The following is a 21,542-nucleotide window of genomic DNA, read 5'->3' as shown; positions in this document are numbered from 1 at the left end:
TAGACACAATAAAGTAAAATAACATTCAAAAATAACTGTGATGTAGAATATTTCAGCCTTCTACTGGGATGCCAAGGAGAATCCAATGATGAAAGATGGTTCAAATGAGAGCCAGAGGTTTGAGAGCCACTGCCTGTGACTTAGAGAAGGCTGGGCCTACTTACATTAAGACAGAATAAAAGAATCCTGGATTCTGAGTTAAAATATTCCTCAGTGGTCCTGTAGTCCAACCCAAAACGAACAAAAAGATTTCCTCTAACCCATACTTCAAAAGGGTATAGTCAACCTTTGCTTGAAGAATTCCTAAGAGAAGGGTTATCTTACCTCGTCAGAAAGTGGTCCATTACCTTTTGGATGGCTTTAATGAAGAAGACATTTTCCTGAGAAAACCTAAATTGTCCTTTTATACTTGCTACTCATAATTATGTACTCTAGGAACAAATATAAGCAATCTGAGGACAGAGAGGGGACTGTTTCATTATTCTCTCACCTTTCTCTACAGCTATTTAGAAAGGCAAAAAGAAGCCTTAAGAAAATAGCCAAGGGAATAAAAGAGCCCCATGACTTATTTCTTTGCTAAGGGTATTGGCTCTACAAAAGGAGAAGGGGATATTCTTTCAGACTCGGATGTTTGAGAGCAGAGGATCCCTGTATCCCTCACAGAATCTGGAGATATTCGAAGACTACTTGAAGGGGAATAAGGACACATCTTTTCCTGGATCCCAGATGATGAGATGCTCACTCAGTAGTAGGAATAGTAGGAATTCATAGTTCCTTCACACATCAAAGAGGGGACAAGTTTTGTCAGAGGCTCCATTTCCTCTCATCGTCAAGCCTGACAAATCTTTGCAAGAGTTGAAAAGCATAGTCCTGAGCACTCTGGTTATGGTGAAAGGGGACTAGGAAGGAGACCTTATCTCCCTGGCATGGGACTGGATGGGATAGTTCAACTCCATTGCATTCTCTCAGCTAACTCAATTCATCATATAATTATAGTCTGTGATAGACAAAGAACAGCTCCAGTACCTTTTATACTTGCTGGTCCTCTTGGACCTTCTGATGCTCCTGGAATTTCTCATGTTGAAGAGAAGCTGCTGAAGGCTATCAAGCACAACATCCTGTTTGTGAGTTGCCATCCTTAGAGGCTTTCTTGGGACTTTCTTCCTCCAGACTCTGGATCACAAATGTGGAGGATGTTAAATCTTTTTCTAGTTTATAATGTTATACACATCAATTGTGTAAGAAGGATGTTATCTCTTCGTGGTTTAAGGAGTTGTACACACACACACACACACACACACACACACACATACACATCAGTTGGGTAAGGTTTGTAAAAGCAAGCAGAGAGCCCTAGATCATGGGTGCCTACCTGGGATCACATGACTCATGAAGCAGGCACAAGTGAAAATGACCCCAGACTCAACATTAGGATCAAAATCCAGTGGAGGAGTTGAGACCCTCAATTGTTTTTCAGCTAGACACAGATCAGTGCTGTGAGTATCTCTCTTCAGTAGGATCTTTCAGGGATGGATGGGTGTCTGCTTCTGTAGTGCAGAAGGCTCAGCAGAGCAGCCACAATCCCCTCCTCTGCGCAATCTCATTCTATTTTCTTCTTTCTCTTCCTCTTCTTCTTCTTGTTTTAATGTATTCCCCTGGGCCCTTTACCTGGAATATGAGAAAATGTACTTTTTATACTAAACCATGTCAAAGTCCTCAGACCCATTCTCATCCCTCATAGGCGCCTTGGAGCTGGTAATGGCTCCAAGTACTCACCTCACTCTAACCCAGGGAGACAATCTACCTTGAGTTCATTGGAAGAATAGTGCTGTCAAGCCCTAAAGCCTTGTCTTATCTACTTAGAGCTGCAATTCTGTTGAGAATATCTTGGAGCCCAGAAGGATTGTGTGTGAATATACATATGAATAGGCATGTATATATGGCTATAAATACACACAAGTTGGTATGCATATGCACATGGATATTGTATATTGTACATGCAGAAATAGATGTGCAAATAGACATCATCTAAACATGGCTGCATTTACATGTATATATAATGTAGAAAGTTTATCTTTCTCATGGAAAGGCACATACACATTTCAAGGAAAAAAGTATCATTATTTAGATTCTTCAGGTGCCCTTTGAAAAACTTTCAATTTATTTGTGCTGAAAAAATCAGCTTTCTCAGTCACAATCATGAAATGGAAAGAAATCAAACTTTGTATAACTAGTCATTCCTCATAGAGAGGAGGCAACTGTATTCAGGAAGACCTAAGTTTAAATTTGACTTCACACATGAACTAGCTATGTGATTTTCCTAGGCAAGTCACTTAACTGCCATTTACCTCAGTTTCCACAACTGTAAAATGGGAGTCATAGAAGCACATATCTTCCACAGAAAAAGATCAAAAGAGCTATCTGTAAAGTTCTGTGACCACTAACTGGCACCGTGTAGAAACAATGCCAGAGCTAGTTATTCTTATAGTTGTTGCGAGTGCTATCATCACCTGCAAAATATCACTAAATATCACACAATATCAACATTAGTATGAGGGAGACACTGACACTCCAGGAGCTCACTGAAATACAAGAACTCAGCCTGAAGGACCCCTTTTCACTTAATATACCAGCAATTCAGTGAGGTTTTCTTCTTAGCCTTGATACTACCTCAAGAGATTCTTCCCAAACCATAAAGGCCTTCCACAAGCTCAGATACTGTGAGATTTATCCACCCTTAGAAGACAAATGCAGAGGGGGGAGAGAAAAAACAGACTAGAAAGAAAGAGAAACAAGAGAAAGGAGTTCCATGACATACAAGTGAAATTCATTAAAGAGAGTCAGGGCTGAGCAGAGAAACCAACCTCCCTTCCTCCTCAGGAGGGGAGGGGAGAAGGAAAGGGAGGGGAGTGGAAAGAAAGAGAGGGGAGGAAGAAGAATAGGAAGAAGAAAAGGAAAGGAGTGAAAGAAGGAAGAAAGAGAGACAGGAAGATAGCTAGGAAGTAAGGATTGTGTTGTCCATTTGATATGACAGGCAGGTCTCCTTTGGGACACATCCAACTACTCAGTGGTTGTTATTTGAAAGATATGTTTTCCTATAGATCCCACATTCCCCCAACATGGGGTTCTCCTAATCAATTCACACAGTGAAGGTAACTCCACTAAATCCACTCAGTTCTTTTCTCAGGAACTTATATTAGCTTGATTTCTTCCCTCTTTAGCTCTGCCCTTGGCTCCTTCGAGGCTCAATCTGGCCACAGGGAAAGAGAGAAATGCTAGATGTTTCCCCTCAAACTCTTCATCATTCTAAGAAATTCCTTCTTTGTTGCCCTCTTCCTGAAAGAATGTCCCCTGTAAAACTACTTATTTCTAAGTGTCACAGTTTGACTTACCTGGTCAGAAACTGACTTCTATATCTTCAAGTTCATTCTTCATCCCAGGGAATCTTTGAAGCTTTAAACAATGGCCCATACACATTATGATTGCAGGCTAAGGGCCTAAGGTAGAACTGATGCTAAGTGAAGTAAGCCTAACTAGGCAAACATCATTTGTGGCAATAGCAACATTGGGTGATGACCAACTATGATGAACTTAGCTCTTCTCAGGAATGGGGAAATGAAAGACAGTCCTAAAATTACCATTCACATCCAGAGAAAGATGCACTCTGCATGCCAAGGAAAACATACACTATCCACATGCTAAAGATTATTTTATATTTTATGTTTTTTCACTCTCGTGGTTTTATTTTCCCTTTTATTCTGCTCTTTCACAACATAACTTTCATGGAAATGTGTTTAATGTCTTAAATTACTTGCTTTAAAAGGGAAGGTGAGAAGGAAGGGAGGTCAAATATATAATAAAAAGAATACTAAAAATTATACTTGCATGTAATTTGAAAGCATATTGACTTAAAAATAGATGTTGAAAATTATTCTGGCAGATAACTGGAAAAATAAAGGAAGAAATAAACAAACAATCAAAAATTGTACAAATAAATATAGTGAACCCCTAAAACAGGAGTGTAGCAAAGAAGCTGCTATAACTTAATACATATGAGCGTAAGGTAGATAAAAAAAATTTGACTAAGATCAGAGATTGTGCCTGAAGAGGAGATGGGAAAAAATGGAAGAAAGAGGATCAACTGAAGAGTCTTATACTATGGGGTTAAAAAATTGTAAAAAACATTATGTGACATAGGATACCAAGATGTCAAAGAATAGTTTAATTCAAAGAGATCTACTCCTACAAAACTAACAACATGTTGGCTCACCATAGCTTAAAGATTTGATGTGGGCAGGAAGCAACTATCCATCCTGAGGGAGACCACCCTCCTCCAGAAAGTAATAAATTTGAGCCTTTTCTTACTTCATATTCTTCTACTCCTTGCAGGTTGCCCATTTTTGCAGCAGTTCATACTTTGTGCCTGGAATAGAGAGAGTGGGAAAATAATTGGAAAAAAGAAGGTCCATTGAAGGCTCTTAAACTCTTGGGTTTAAAAAAATTATATGAATTTAATATATATATATATATATATGGGGGTCACAAAGATATGGAGGTCAGTTTGTGACCAAGTAAGTCACTTAGATGATACTTAGATGGAGTAAGTAGATTTACAAGGCACATCCTTGAAGGAAGAGGGGAACTAAGAGGGGAAATTCTTAGAATGATGAAGAGTTTAAGGGGAAACATCTAGCATTTATCTCTTTCCCTGTGGCTAGATTGAGCCTTGTACAGGCCAAGGGCAGAGCTAAAGAGGGTAGAAATCATGCTAATATAAGTTCCTAATAACTGAGTGGATTAAGTGGAGTTACCTGCACTGTGTAGACTGATTAGGAAAACACCATGAAGGGGGAATGTAGAATCTATAGGAAAATATCTCTTTTGAATAACAACCACTGAGTAGTTGGATGTGTCCCAATAGGGTCTTGACTGTCATATCAGATGGACAACTCAATTCCTTACTTCCTAGCTAGCTTCCTGTCTCTTTTTCGTCCTTCTTTCAGGTTCTTACTCCTTCCTTTTCTTCCTCCTTTTCTTCTTCCTCCCCTCTCTTCCATTCCACTCCCATCCTTCCCTTCTCCCCTCCTGAGGAGGAAGGGAGATTGGTCTCTCTGCTCAGCCCTGACTCTCTTTAATGAATTTCACTTGCATATATATAGATATATATAAAAAATTATTAATTTTATGAAAATATAAAAATTAGTAATTTAGTAATTAGTAGTTTTAAGCTTTGAAAATAAAATACTCCTACCTGCAATTCATTAGATGTGATAAGCTGGTACTTCAGTTCTCAGGGCATCAGGTCTCTTTTTCCCTTCACTTCTCCATTGTTCCTTTTCACATGTTTCAATTTGACACTCCATTCATCTCTAATAAACCCACTCTGCTTTCCTCAGCTCATTCTACTGCATTCCTTATCTCTCCCCTTTCTTCTAATACTGACCCATCACCATTTTTTTCTCCCAGAGAAAGCACAGAAATCTCCCCATTTCCACGTCACCAAAATTTACTTGACAGCTCATCACCGATCCAATTTAAATATTGATGAATAATAAAAGTGGACTAGAGGGAATTCCAGTCTAAAGAATGGCAAAACCCCAACCTCCATCTTTCATGATAAGGTCATTTGAAACAAAGTAGACGAACAGAGATTAAGGTAAAGAGATTTGAAGAGTAAAGTCTTGAAAGTTTCTCAAGTCTCTGATAATGGTATATTGGGTTCAAGCAGGAGACCATGTCTCCCCTTCAGATTAGAGTGAAATACCTTAACAGACCCATCTTCTTGTTTGAGAAAGTTGGTGACCAAGGAAACCAAGATGTCATAGAATGTTAGAATTCTAAGAGCCCTCAGTGTTCCTTTAGCCCATCAAATAACTGACAACCCAGTGACATAAGACAGTCAAGTAATTATCTTCAAGTTTTCTTGTGAGGAGGAATAAACTATTCATCCTTATTTGGAATTAATGTTTTAAAATAATTATTCACATATAATGTATATTTTGTGGTAAAGTAGAATAAAAGAGAAGGGAGGGAGAAAGAAAATAGTGAACTCAAAAATATTACAAAATGATAATTAAAATTTTCCTTTGTATGTAATTGAACTGAAGAGCCTTACTCTGTTCAAATATAGAACTTAGTCTCCTCCAATGCTTAACTTGGAAAAGAAAATTATCCTGCCAACAATTCACTGGATATGTGATCCACTGGTCCTTCAGTTCTCAGGTCATCAGGTTTCAGCCCAGTGAAGGGCAGAAGCTCAACTTCCATCTTGTTTTGTATGTAGCTTTGAAACAAAGAAGAGAAGCAAAGACTAATTTAAAGGGATTAGAAGAAAAAAGACTCAAAAGGATGTAAAATCTCTGACTTGTTATATAGGTTCCAACAGAAAAGTATGTCTCCCTACTGTCAGCAAATGGCCTCAACAAACCCTCTGGTGACATAAGATGCCAAGATAACATAGACTGACAAATTCAAAGAGACCTCAGTGTTCCTTTAGCCTGAAGGCTCAGACCTACAATTCAGATGGGTGTTTAGATCACCTTAGCTTAAAGTTGTCAGCTAAGCAGGGATCAATTATTCATCCTGAGGAAGCCTATCCTTCTCCTGAAAAGGAATAATATTTGAGTTTCTGGTTTTTTACTTTATATCCTTCTACTCCTTTCAGGTTGCCCATTTTTACACCATTTCAGAATTTGTGCCTGTAATGGAGAAAATTTCTACATCTCTAATAATGTTATAGTAGGATGAAGCAGGACATCATGTCTCCCCTTAGGACTAGCTAAATACCTAATAAGGCTCATCTAGTTATTTGAGAAAATTGGTGACCTAGGGTACCAAGATATTATAAAGTCTTAGAATTCAAAGGGCTCTCAGTGTTGCATTAGCCTCACCTTTACCTGACAACCCAGTGAAATAATACAGCCAAGTGGTTATCTCACCTTAACTTAAAGTCTTCTAGTGAGGAGGGATTAACTATTCATCCTCAACCCATCCTCTGAAAGGAAAGAAAAAATTTTGAAGTTTTTTTTTTACTTCATAACCTTTTATTCTTGGCAAGTTGCCTATTTTTATTGTTCTTTTTTGTCTATTAGGTACAAACTCTGCCAAACCCTCTTTTTTTTAATCTTTTAACGACTTTATTTATTTATTCTTATTTTATACAAATAATGTTTTTTATACATTACTAAAATATTCTTGTTTAAGAGTAAACATAATACCCCCTCCCCCAAAAAATAATATAGGCCCACATAAGCGATAAAGTAGAGGGGAGAGAAAAGAATTAAAATTAAAATTAAAAAAATAATAATAATTGTAGGCATGGCCAGGTTGCGCAGTAGACGGAGCACCAACCCTGGAGCCAGGAGCACCCAAGCCCAAATCCGGCCCCATATACCCAACAATCACCCAGCTGAGTGGCCCCACGCAAGCCACCCCAACCCCACTGCCCTGGAAAAACCGAAAGAAAAAAGACCCAAAATAAATATAAAATAAAATAGTAATAATAACAATAGGGGTGGCTGGGTGGTGGATAGAGCACTGGTCAGGAGCACCCAGGTCCAAATCTGGCCTCAGAAACCCAACAATCACCCAGCTGTGTGGCCCCAGGAAGGCCACCCAGTCCCATTTGCCCTGCAACCCCCCAAAAGATAATAATAATAATAATTACTATTATTATTATAAGAAAACTGGGCTTCAGTCTGTGTTCCAACACCACCAGCTCTGTTGTAGGTGGATCACATTCTTTATGATAAATCCATCACAAAAGTTACTTACATATTTTCTACCATTGTCATTGCTGATCGCAATTCCATCCATTCATACTTCTCCTCTACCATGTACTATATTTTCCCTATCCTTTCACTCTGTCACTGCTGTAGGGTAGCTGAGTGGCACAGCAGACACATCCCCAGCCCTGGACCCACAAACCACTCCTTAGGCCCAGCATCCACCTGGCCCTATGGTCCCAGACAGGCCATCCAATCCCAGCCACTTGTAAGAAGTAAAAATGAGAATGTGTTATATCTGACTACTCTCCACCCATAGTCCATCCTCTCCTCTATCACTCACATCCCCCCTTCCCCCTTTTCTCCTTCTTACTCCAAATGTCTATACCCCATTGAGTATATATGCTGTTTCCTCTCCTAACCACCTCTGATGAGAGTGAAGATTCCCTCATTCCCCCTTGCCTTCCCCCCTTCCATATCTTTGCAATAGCTCATTTTAATAAAGAAAAATCTTATTATATGAAATGTCTTAGCCTATTCCTCCTCTCCTTTTTCTTTCTCCCATTACATTTCCCTTTTATCTATTGACTCCATTTTTATACTGCATTATATCTTCAAATTCAGCTTTCACCTGTCCTTCATATATAAAAGCTCCTTCTACCTGCTCTATTAAATGAGAAGGTTCATATGAGTATTATCAGTATCATTTTCTACACAGGAATACATGTAGTTCATCATCATTAAGTCCTTCATATTTTCCCCTTCTCCCTCTATGCTTCACCTGAGTCCTGTATCTGAAGATCAAACCTTCTGTTCAGCTCTGGCCATTCCAACAGGAATATTTGAAATTCCCCTGGTTCACTGAAAGTCCATCTTTTTCCCTGGAAGAGGACATTCATTTTTTCTGGGTAGTTGATTCTCAGTTGCATTCTAAGCTCTTTTGCCTTCCAGAATATTATATTCCAAGCCCTCTGAGCTTTTAATGTACTTGCTGCTAAGGCCTGTGTGATCCTGCCTGTTATAAATGGAAAACTTGGGAAGTTCCTAGAATTCATCTCCCTCCCAGAGCTGGACAGAATATCCAGGTCAGAAAAGCAAAGAACAATGCAAAAGTACTAAGCGTAAACTGTTTAGCAGGGGAAAACATAGGAATCAGAATGGGGCTCAGTTCACATTTTGCCTCTGCTGCTTTGCTCAAGTCACTCATCTGTCTGGTGCCTTAATTTACTTCTGTTTAAAATGAGGGGTTTGGCCAGGGTGACAGCTAGATTTCTGTTTATATTTCTTCTTAAACTGACTTAGGGAGGGAGTTCTTCATGAGGTTCAAAAAGGGAAAAATATGAATTTTCCCATCCCTGATCATCTCCCCAGGACTCTTACACCAAACAAGAATCTGTAAGTTGACTTAATAAATGAATAACATATGCTGGGAGTAGAGAGGAAAAATGCAGAGTTTAAAATAAAACTCTTCCTACATATACATAGGAGTTGGAAGTTAGTGTTCAATATGCATATTAAATTATACCACAAAAACAACTTGGCATTTTAAACATGTAAAAATTATTTTTAACTCTATTGTTTAGAAAACAAAAATCTAACTCATCTCACAATTTAATAATGAATTTTTAAAAAAGTTTCAAATACTTTAATTATTTGTAACTGTCTGCTATTGCAAATAGAAAATTAACGTTCATTTATTTCAATGAATGCCATTTACTCATCCCTACACTCCCCTAACCCCACATTGGGTGTGAAATACAAAATGCCAATGCTCCAGTATGATTTTTATACATTGTACTGATGAAGCAGGAATACTACATTAATTTCTCTGTGAAGAATGATTAGCATACACCTCAGTTGGGGCAGCTAGGTGGTACAGTGGATAGAACATTGCCCTGGAGTCAGGATGGCCAGAGTTCAAATCTGACCTCAGACACTTAATAATTGCCTAGCTGACCTTAGACAAATCACTTAACCAAACTGCCTTAAATAAAAATTTAAAAATATATACACCTCAGCTGCCTGGGTATGTATGGATCATAAGGAGGGAAAAGGAAAAAGAAAATGAAATGTGATTAGTTTCTAATGGGTTAGAATTCTTTTAATATATTTTACATGGAAGAAATTCATATTAACAGCTTCCATTAAACCCTCCCCTTTTGAATAGAGAGAAGCCATGCCTATTCAGGTGTTCAAGGGAATATATGGATATTTTTCCGTGGTCTATGTTAGTGAAGAAGGTATTATATGTGAGAAAATCCCATTCATTTTGATATGAGAATGTGTGGGTGGAAGGAAGGGGGAGGAAGGCTGAATCTCTGATCACTAACCTACCATTTTTGGTAGAATAAAGAGTAAAAATTGAATATACATTCCAAGATTTGAACTCTATTCTGTACATGAAACTTAACAAAACATACTCAAGCTGAGTTAAGAGTCCAGGGAAGCATTTTATCTAAGTAAGGTCGACTCTAATATAAAAAGGTTGTTATAATTGAATGGAAAAAGCAAGTAAAAATCAATGAATCATTAAAGCATCTTTTAATTTTGGTAGCCCTGCTAGATCTATTTGTATGTTTTCTTGGGCAGGTACTAGGGTCTATATAGCTAAACCAGTCAATACATAGAAGAATAGATAAGCAAAGCAATGAATGAACAAATGAATAGATGGTTAGATGGTTCAATTGACAAATGGATAAACGAATAGATAAGTAAACAAGACAAGCTTGAGGAATTTATACTGTAATTTCAAGACTAGGAGAGAAGAGATAATCCTTTTCTATATGCTTTGCAAAGGAAATTTCTCTGAATCCATGGAGAAGAATGAAATGCAGATTAAAACACTAGACATTGTTCATTTTATATTATCCTTTGGAAAGTTAGGGCAGGACAACGAGTATAATGATGCTTAGAGATGGCAATGTGCAGAAGTTGGAGGAAATCCTGAGTTCAAACTCTTTCATAATCTTATTAGTCATGTGACACTGTTCACATCATGTAAACTTTTTCAGTCTCAGTTCCCACATGTATAAATCAAATGGAGATAATAGCAGTAACCACTTTTGTGAAGATCAAATAAGGTATAAAACATTTTGTAAAGGTTAAAAAAAACTATTAAGTTATCATGATTGTTTTATTATTATTATTATTATTATTTTCATTCTATATTCTTACCCTTATCTAAACTAGGTGTCACAATGGATAGAGTGCCAAACCTGGAGTTAGGAAGGCCCAAGTTCATATCATCTCAGATAGGAATTTGCTCTGTGACCTTGAGCAATTTTGTAACTTGTAAAATGAAGCTTATAATAGCATCTACCTCCCAGGGTTATTTTAAATATAAAATGCTACTATATGTAATTTGCAAACTTTTAGGAGCTAATGGAAGCGAGCACACCCGGCCGTGGGCCTGCAGGCTCTCAGCTGGACCGCGGTCTGTGGTCTTTTGCTTTGGTCTTTCTCCTTCTGGGTTGTTGGCCTTCTGGATGGCCATGTGACTGGACTTAGAAAGTCAGCCTCTAATCTGGATGTGGTCAAATGAGGAATTGGGCTGGAGGAGAGCAGGGTTACATGGATCACCTGGTACAACCTTATTTGGTCATTTTTCCCTTAATATGGACAAAAAAAGAAAAACTTGCCCTTTGTGGAAATAGCAAAGAATCTTATAAATTCTGCATAAGAACACCCTTTCCTTGGAATTCTCTCAAAAATATTCCAAAACCTTAAAATTATGGCTCTAACTAAATTTTCTTTTTTTAAATATTTATTTATTCTCTTTTTGTACAAATAATTTTTTATATATTAATAAAATATTCTCGTTTAAGAGTAAACAGAATACCCCCCCAAAAAAAAATATAGACTCACTTGAGCAATAACGTAAAGGGGAGAGAAAAAATTAAAATTTAAAAAATAATAGTAATAATTGTAGGTATGTCCAGGTGGCACAATAGACAGAGCCCCAGCCCTGGAGCCAGGAGCACCCAGGCCCATATCCAGCCCCATGTACCCAACAATCACCCAGCTGTGTGACATGCAAGCCACCCCAACCCCACTGCTCTGCAAAAACCGAAAAAAGAAAAAAAAAAAGACCCAAAATAAAATAAAATAGTAATAATAGTAGGGGTGGCAGGATGGCGGACAGAACATTAGCCCTTGAGCCAGGAGCAACCGGGTCCAAATCTGGCCTCAGACACCCAAAGATCACCCTGCTATGTGGCCCTAGGCAGGCCACCCAGGCCCACTTGCCCTGCACCCCCCCCCCAAGAGTAATAATAAAAAACATGCTTTACTCTTTGTTCCAACACCAACAACTCTGTCATGAGTGGGTCACATTCTTTATGATAACTCCATGGCAAAAGTTACTTCCATATTTTTCCACTGCTGCCATTGCTGATTGCAACTCCCTCATTTCATATTTCTCCACTACCTTGTACTATATTTTCTCTCTCCTTTCACTCTGACTCTGCTGTAGGGTAGCTGAGTGGCACAGCAGACAGATCCCTGGTCCTGGGGCCAAGAGGCCCCGAGCCCCCCCTACCACCCCTTAGGCCCAGCATCCACCTGGCCCTATGGTCCCGGACAGGCCTTCCAGTCCCAGCCCCTTGTAAGAAATAAAAAGGAAAATATGTTATATCTGACTACTCTCCCCACATGGTCCATCCTCTCCTCCTTCATTCACATCCCCACCCCTTCCCCCTGTCCACACCCCTCCTTCTTACTCCAGATGTCTATACCCCATTGAGTATATATGCTGTTTCCTCTCCTAACCACCTCTGATGAGAGCAAAGATTCCCTCATTCTGCCTTGCCTTCCCCCCTTCCATATCATTGCAGTAGCTCATTGTAATAAGAAAAAACTTATTATATGAGATATCTTGGCCTATTTATTCCCCCATCTCCTTTTTCTTTCTCCCATTACTTTTCCCTTTTTTTCTATTGACTCCATTTTTACACCATATTTTATCTTCAAATTCAGCTTTCTCCTGTGCTTCAACTATAAAAGCTCCCTCTACCTGCTCTATTAACTGAGAAGGTTCATATGAGTATGATCAGTGTCATTTTTCTATGCAGGAATACATGCAGTTCATCATCAAGTCCCTCATATTTCCCCCCTCTCCTTCAATCTCCATGATTCACCTGAGTCCTGTATCTGAAGATCAAACCTTCTGTTCAGTTCTGGCCATTCTAACAAGAACATTTGAAATTCCCCTGGTCCATCTTTTTCCCTGGAAGAGGACATTCAGCCTTGCTGGATAGTTGATTCTTGGCTGCATTCTAAGCTCTTTTGCCTTCCGGTATATTATATTCCAAGCCCTATGGGCTTCCAATGAAGTTGCTGCTAAGTCCTGTGTGATCCTGACTACAGCTCCACGATATTTGAACTGTATCCTTCTGGCTACTTGTAATATTTTCTCTTTGACTTGGGAGTTCTGGAACTTGGCTATAATATTCCTAGGGGTTGGTTTTTTGGGATCTCTTTCTCTGGGGGATCGGTGGATTCTCTCCATTTCTATTTTGCCCTCTGCTTCTAGAATATCGGCAATTTTCCTGTAGTAATTCTTTGAAAATGCTGTCGAGGCTCTTTTCCTGATCATGACATTCAGGTATTACAATAATTTTTAAATTATCTTTCCTAAGTCTGTTTTCCATATCATTTGTTTTTTCAATGAGATGTTTTACATTTTCTTCTAATTTTTCATTTTTTTGGTTTTGAAGTAATGAATCCTAGTTTCTAGTAAATTCATCAGTCTCCCTGAGTTCCATTCCTTGTCTGAAAGGATTTGTTCTCCTCAGATAGTTTTCTTATCTCTTTCTCCATCTGGCCAATTTTGCTTTTTAAAGCATTCTCCTCCACAACTCTTCGAACTTTTTTATCCATTTGACCTAAGCTGGTTTTTAGCATGCTATTTTCTTCATCGTTTTTTTGGATTTCCCTGACTAAGCTGATGACTTCATTTTCATGTTTTTCCTGCATCTCTCTCCTTTCTTTTCCCAGTTTTTCTTCTAACTCCCTCATTTGATTTTCAAAGTTTTTTTGAGCTCTGTCATAGCCTGATCCCAATTTCTGTTTTTAGATGCAGGAGCTTGTGCTTCGTCATCTTCAGACTAATTATTTTGATCCTTCTTGGGCTCATAGGCAAAATATTTCTCAATGGTCTTCCTCTTGTTCCTCTGCTTGCTCATTTTCCCAGCCTGAACCTGGTTTAGGGGTGCTTCCTGACTTTTTGGGACACTCCTACAAGGGTCTCAGTGTGTGAGGCTCTGTCCTCCCTTCTGGTCTGTGAATGACCATATGAGCCCCCCTCTGCCACGGGGCTGAGGTGGGGGGGGCGTGCTCTTCTATGGGGGGGCCTAGACTGCTATCAGGATCTGAATGTGGTCAGAGCCCCAGAGTCCTGTTGCAGGGGCAGAGGACAGAGCTCAGCAGTCTCTCTTCACTTTCCTCCCTAGGTTCAATGGGGTCATGCCCTGCGGGCTCCTGCTTACCGGCTCCACCTGCTTCAGTTCTGGTATATGGCCTGCCAAAAGACCAGGCTGCTGGCTGTGTGCCCTGAGGGATGGGTTTCACGTGCTCGCTCTGGCAGAAGTCCCCCACTGTTACCCCACTTTGTGCCCGGTTCTCTCCTGGGTGTAGCTCAGGAGACTCCCCAGCGCCCTGGGGCTACCTCTGGGAAGCTGAAGTTCTTTCACTCTGGCGGGCCACCCCTCTGACCCCGGGGAGCAGAGCCTTTCTGTTCTTTTCCAGGTTACCTTGAGTGGCAGAACTGCCTCACTGGGTCCCTCTGTGGGTTCTGTCTCTCCAAAGTTTAATTAGAGTCCTTAGTATCGAAGTTTTGTGAGAGAGCTTCTAAGAGCTGTTGCTCTCCAGTCGCCATCTTGGCTCTGCCCCTCTAACTAAATTTTCAAAAGACAGAACCACAGAAAGATCCAGTGAGGGAATTCTACAGAACAAGATGACCTGAGAAACCATGGGAAAGCTCTGTTTCATGGGGGTAGAGGTGGAGGCAGCACAGCCAGGATTACTACACCTGAGGGAAGGAGCTCTAGTCTTCAGGGAACAGTCCACCGGGGGCCTAGAAACCTGGGTCGTGGAGAGCTCCAGTTCCTGGCAGCAGAAGCAGTTTCCTGACCTGGTAACCCAGAGAACACCAAACACAACTTGGAAGATCAGTGGGGAAACCTCTGATAGAGTGAGTGGGACCCAGCATGGCTCTCAGTGCAGCCACGGCCACCAGCATAGCTGTGGCCCTCAGCACTGTCCAGATCCCAGGAACCAGAAGGAGGCACACAAAACTGCATAGCAGCTGCTCTCAGAGTGCTCAGCCCACAGCGGGTAAGGGAATAGGGGGGAAACTGTTGCGGTCTCTCTTCTGGCCATGCAGTAGGACTCTTATGTTTTGTCCATATTCAGACCCTGGTCACAATCTGGGGACCCCAATTGCCATCCACAGACCAGAGTACAGACAAGAGAGCAGTCAGAGCTTTACATAAGACCTTCAACAAACTGAGGTCTTTGTGGGGGGGTGTTCTTAATAATACTCATAACCTCGGTGAAGCACCCCAAACCAGGCACAGGCTGGGGAGATCAGTAAAAAGCAGTAAACAGAGAAAAACAGGAAACTGACCTTAGCCAATTACTGTGGTCCCATAGAGGACCAAATCACACAATCAGAAGATGAGAAAGTTCCAGCTTCTGCATCTAAATACTTCAAGAAATAGAGATGTTACTCTCAGGCTATTTCAGAGCTAAAAAAAAAAAAGATTTTGAAAATCAAGTATGGTAGGTAGAGAAAAAATTGGGAAGACAAATGAGGGAGATGCAGGGAAAACATTAAAATCAAATCAATAGCTCAGTCAAGGAGATCCAAAAAGCATCAGAACTGGCCAGATAGAAAAGGAGATAAGAAAGTTCTCTGAAGAAAACAAATCCTTCAAATGTAGAATGGAGCTAAAGGAAGCTGATTACTTTGGGAAGAATCAAGACACAATAAAACAATATCAAAAGAATGAAAAACCTAGAAGAAAATGCGAAATACCTCATTGAAAAAAGAACAGCTCTGGAAAACAGATCCAGGAGAGATATTTTTAAATTATTAGGCTATTTGAAAGTCATTATCAGGAAAAGAGCCTTGACTCCATTTTTAAAGAATTTCTACAGGAAAATTGTCCCAATAACCTAGAAGCAGAGGGCAAACTAGAAATTGAGGGAATACACTGATATCCTCCTGAAAGATAACCCCCCAGGAATATTATAGCCAAGTGCCAGAACTTCCAAGTCAAAGAGAAAAATACTACAAGCAGCTGGAACAAAATAATTCAAATATTATGGTGCTGCAGTCAGAATTACCCAGGACTTAGCAGCATCCACATTAATGGCTGGTAGGGCTTGAAAGAGAACATTCTGGAAGGCAAAAGAGCTTGGAATGCAACCAAGAATCAAGTGCCCAGCAACACTGAACATCCTCTTCCAGGAGAAAAGATGGACTTTCAATGAAACGGGGGAATTTCAAAGGTTCCTGCTGAAACAACCAGAGCTGAACAGAAATGTAGCTCTTCAAATAGAGGGCTCAGGTGAAGCATAGAGAGAGTGGACAAGAATGGTAAATTATGAGGATTTGATGATGTTGATGAACTGCTTGTATTCCTGCATAGAAAGATGATAAGCATAATACTTAGATGAACCTACACATTTATTAGAGCAGTGAGCTTTTATACTCAGGATCCAGGAGAGAGCTGAACTTGAACCTAATATATATTTTTTAAATGGAGTCAAAGGATAAAAAGGTAATGTTCTGGGAGAAAAGAAAGGAGAGGTAGAATACACTAAGACATTTCATGTAAAAGAGCCAAGAAATAGCTTTGGCAATGGTATGGAAGGGGGGAAGTTGAGGGGGATTGAGGGAGTCTTCATTCTCATCAGAAATGACTCAGAAAGGAAACAACATATATATATATATATATATATATATATATATATATATATATATATATATTTTAATGGGGCATAGATGTTTAGAAGAAAAAGGAGAAAAAGGGGAGGGAGAAAGGAGGTGGGGGGTAATTAGGGAGAAATAGATGGAAAGAATTACAATTATCAACATCACCTGTGGAAGTATCTTATTGAATGGACTTATGATAAAGAATTCGATCCACCACAGAGACAGAGTTGATGATATCAGAACACAGACTGACGCACATTTTTTCTCTTTCTTTGTGAGATGTTTGATTTTGGTGGAGGGAGGGATTATGTTTACTCTTACTTCAAGACTATTTTAGCAATGTATAAAAACTGTAAATTAAAATTGAAAATATTTTAAGAAATAGTAAATAAGAATGAAGGACAAAAAAATTATATTTAATTTATTATTCAGACATTTCTAGTTGTGAGAGAGAGAAAAGAGAAGTACAAGCAAGTATTATTTCTGATGCCCTCAAACATGACTCTCTAAAGCAAGATCAATAGCAGATAATGTGGGATGGTGTGTGTTGGGAGCCAGGGTCTCTAAGCTGTTTGACACAGTCGCAGCAAGAAGACTCAAGGCAGTCACACTGCCTGATGGAACAACATTTTCTTCTTCAATATATATAGGGATTTCATGCATACCAATATTTATAGGTTTATTATTGATTACAATATTTACTCACCCTAATACTGGAATGACTATAAAGGAAGGATTTCAGAAAAATTCCTGGAATAAAACAGATTGCAAACTCTGTCCAAAGTTAAAAGGACTGCCTCTCTCTGAGGCATACAAAAGGCTTCAACATTATGAAATCTCTGGAAAACCCAGCACTGGGAATTCCAAGGAGATGCCAGAATATATACAGGGAAAACAGAGGCAAGATGGGTCAGATAGAATTCCAGGGAAATTAATAGTTTTTCCCCCTTACCATACACAGGAATATATGAAAAAGATGGTGAGAAAAGAGTTGGTGACTGATATGTGAACTCCAGTAGCCTTAGTTTCATGGGAAAGAATAAAAAAGTCACAGAAACTGTGGCTTCTACGAACTAGGCCAGAAAGAAAAATTGGTTATTGTAAGAGTTAACAGATGGGTGGACAAGCATAAAGACCCTCACTATAAATTGTTAAGTAAGTGTATCAAAAAACATTACTTACCTCAAAAGATATAAAAAAACTTTCCATTAAAAGAATTGCTTAATTAATAACTTTAAATGAATTAACAATTATACAATGTAGTAATAAACAAGGTAACAGAGAGGTTGAGGTCCTCATGGTCTGAATAGGGATAAGAAATCAATTAACTATATGATTATTAAACTTGCAATCACATGATTAAAACTTGTAAGCATGTGAACTATATGATTGATGATGAAAACTGTACACTTTTGTAACCAAGGAAATGATCTTAGCTTGCTTACTTGAAACATACATGATTCTGAAACTATAAAAATAAATCCAAGCAGCTGACAGTCAGTCAACCTGCTCCTGCCTTTACCCCCTTGTGGACTCAACTCATTTCGCCGATTCTATCCCTCCTGTCAGGTTCCAAGGACCCCGTGGAGGCTGGATCCCCACAGGTGTGGGCTCAGAGTAAGAGACTTAGGTCCCAATAACTACTGAACAATTAAATGTGTGATGCAGAACAGCACTCACCACCTCTACTAACTAACTCATTCTCCTACCACAAAATCCTAGAGCTAGAAATAGATGGGCCCCCTTAGATTGTAAACTCTGAATCCTACATTTGTGGAAATTGAGACCCTTTGATTTCTCATGTAACTTCTTCCTACAATTAGGAAGCAGCACAATTTACATCTGAGCCCTCCACATGACTGCATAGGTAGGGCTTTTCCCATTTCCTCCTCTGTGATTTTTTCCTTATTTCTCTGTCTCTGTCTTTTTCTCTCTTTCTCATTATGAGAGTATTCTTTCTCACTATCTTAGTGTCTCCATGTTACTTTCTCTATGTTTCTCTTTCTCAAGAAGGGAGTATTTTAATTTGAGAGAAAAGGAGGGAGCTGAGGTGGGAAGGATCCAAGGAGTCACCTTCTCCCAGATGTTTGGGGCTACAGTTGATGGAAAGTTATGTAAAGGTGGGACAGGTAGTGTCAATGTGATGGGAATTGTGGGATATCCCACTGATTGAGGATGGAAGCCAGCCTTTCTGCCTCTCTAAGAGGACTAGACCTCCACAATTTGTTTCAGTCAATCCTATCATCTGGGAACTAAAGAAGTTTAAGAGATGTTGTTTAAATCTGCTGACCCCACCAAAATAACGAACAGGACTAATTGACTTTCCCTTCATGAATCAGTCTCCACAGTCCCTAGATATGGGGAAGAATTTGCACCCCAGTATCAACTTGATTGTGAAATTGAGAGTCTCCCTAGAACAAATCTGAAGATACAGACAAATCTAGGGATTTCTTCAAGATTATCCCATCATTCTTTGGTCTTTGGTCCCCTTTCCAGCAACCATTTTTCACCTCTATCAGATGATTCCAAATATTATGTTGTTATTGATGTGTTCAGTGGATTTTTCACCTGGACAGACCCCAACTCTCCCATTTGATAGAGGCCTCACAGTCCAAGTGGGCCAGACACCCTATGTCAAGTTGCCTTCTCTAGTTTCTCAACTACAACACCAGGACATTCAGAACAGGCCCCTCTCATTCTCAACATTATGTCAATAATTGATGAATTCCTTCACCCATCAATGACATGTGAGGAATTCTCCAGCTTTCTCACGGAAGGACACAACGCCTCCCTTGTTAAATTTCAGTTTTGTCAGTTGTGGATAGAATACTTGAGACCTATTATTTTTTAGGTTTTTGCAAGGGAAATGGAGTTCAGTGGCTTGGCCAAGGCCACACAACTAGGTAATTATTAAGTGTCTGAGGCAGGATTTGACTCAGGTACTCCTGACTCCGGGGGGGGGGGGGGTACTCTATCCATTGTGCCACCTAGTCACCTCTACTGCATCACCTAGCCACCCTGGACCTATTTTAAAAGAAATGTAATGATTACTCTCCCTATAGGCCCAAAATCACAATAAGATAGCAGAATAGAGCTTTCTGTGTTACAGCTGACTCCTCAAGGAGTTGTGAAAACAGATGAGGGAAGTTGCTCCCCCTTTTTTTACCTCTTCTTGTCAAAGATTCACTGGAATGCTATGAAATGGAATAAAGACTTTTATAAATCATTCTGCAGGACTCCTAGTTTCTGCCTCTCACTTCAATCAACCAGATTAATGCAGACATGGCACTATTGTTTCTGGAGTTGTTTTTCGAAGGCAATGGGATTGAGTGTCTTGCCCAAGGCCAAACAGCTAATGTAATTATTAAGGGTCTAATACCAGATTTGAAGTCAGGTCCTCCTGACTCCAGGGCCGGTGCTTAGCTGCCCCCTACATTGGACTAATGATCATCACTGTAAGCGCATGGGCTCTAGAGTCCTGGATCAGAAGTTTGGCTTTGCCCTCTATCCTGTTGTACCCATTTGGTGCTTACATGATAAATATTCAAATTATTTCTTGACCTATCCTGCCTGTAAACATAATGCAATTCCCCTAATAATCCCATCTCACTTTGTTGCTATTACTGTACCAGAGGTCACATGAAGAATGCTAACAGTGATTTTTTCTATTTACCAGTGCATGAGATTTGATTCTGATCCATTACCTTTAGGGAGAATAGACATTACTTCATTTTTTAAAAGTGATCTTTAAATGGTTCTGCTCATTTAAATAAAATTAGAATCATCATAACAAACAAAATTTTTAAAAAGTACATGCCATCTCACATCTAAAAATTTGTCTAATAGTTATTTCAGTTCATCATCATTTTGAAAGTTGACAGCATGACTCACTCTTGTTCTTCTTCCACACCTTCCCATCTTAGAGGTTCACAGCCTTTCAATGATTGAGATCATGGTCCAAAGGCTTTGAGCTAAAATTTTTTAAATGGCATATTTAGCAGTAAATAATGGCCTGATTTAATTTCAAGGATATTTATCCTCTGGAACGACAAACATGTGCATATTTTAACCATAAAAGGGTTTTTTTCTGCAGATTCCAAGCTGTCATAATCAGTTTTATGTTGCTTTAAGATATCAAGCAACAATTACATAAAACTCCAAAAGCTTATAAGTGTATTATAAGAACCTATACATCCGTTTTTCAATTTTGCTCAAATTGTTTTCAAAGTCTCATGAAGATTGATCATTCCTGTGTCAACCAGTTTCCGAACCAGTCTGCACAATGCAGGAATCTCCATTTAAAATCACACCTGGTCTTTGCTCAGAAAATTATTTGTGCATTATTTCTTCTCTCATTTTACATCCACCCTTGGCTCCTACAAGGTTCAGTGGGGAAAAAGAACTGCTTGATGTTTTCTCTCAGAGTGAGAAGGGGCCTCGTAAACTTCCTACTCCCTTTATGTCTCAAAGTGCTGCTTACCTGGTCTGACATTGACCTCCAGGTTCTCAGGGATTCTTCCTCTCAGTGAATCTTTGAATATGAATGGAATAGCAAATACAAATTGTGAATGACTGAGAACAAAGAACTCTGATGCAGAACTGATGCTCAGAGAAGTGAGCCTCAAAAGTAACACTGGGTGATGATCAACTATGCAAAATTGAGATCTTCCCAGGAATGCAATGCTGGGAGGAAAAGGAGGAGAGGCAGAAAAACATGGAAATCAAAAGTTTACAAAAATATGAATGTTGAAAACTATCTTTTGCATGTAATTAGAAAAAATAAAATTCAAAAGGAAAAGCTCTGATGTAAAATGTTTCAGTCTTCTGAAGACATACCAATGAGACGCCCATCACAAAACCTGGTTCCAATAGAACTAGAG

General features: G+C 39.4%; 1 long non-coding RNA gene across 15 annotated transcripts in view; it reads right to left on the bottom strand.

Moving 5' to 3' along the window:
* LOC141502077 (uncharacterized) overlaps positions 1–7,038 on the bottom strand; it is a 48,072-nt gene extending 41,034 nt beyond the window's left edge. For 12 of the 15 annotated variants that reach the window (XR_012472381.1, XR_012472380.1, XR_012472388.1 and 9 more), the window contains exons 1-4: positions 5,252–6,108; positions 4,271–4,423; positions 1,373–1,668; positions 1,027–1,173 (exon numbers count right to left, since the gene is read on the bottom strand). This is a non-coding gene — a long non-coding RNA (uncharacterized LOC141502077). The other 3 variants (XR_012472383.1, XR_012472387.1, XR_012472385.1) reach the window with 3 other exon arrangements.
* Between the last annotated feature and the right edge of the window lie 14,504 nt (positions 7,039–21,542).

The sequence above is a fragment of the Macrotis lagotis genome, chromosome X (assembly GCF_037893015.1).
Source record: "Macrotis lagotis isolate mMagLag1 chromosome X, bilby.v1.9.chrom.fasta, whole genome shotgun sequence".
In the NCBI taxonomy this organism is placed as follows: Eukaryota; Metazoa; Chordata; class Mammalia; order Peramelemorphia; family Peramelidae; genus Macrotis; species Macrotis lagotis.
This window is presented reverse-complemented; position numbering and strand designations above follow the sequence as displayed.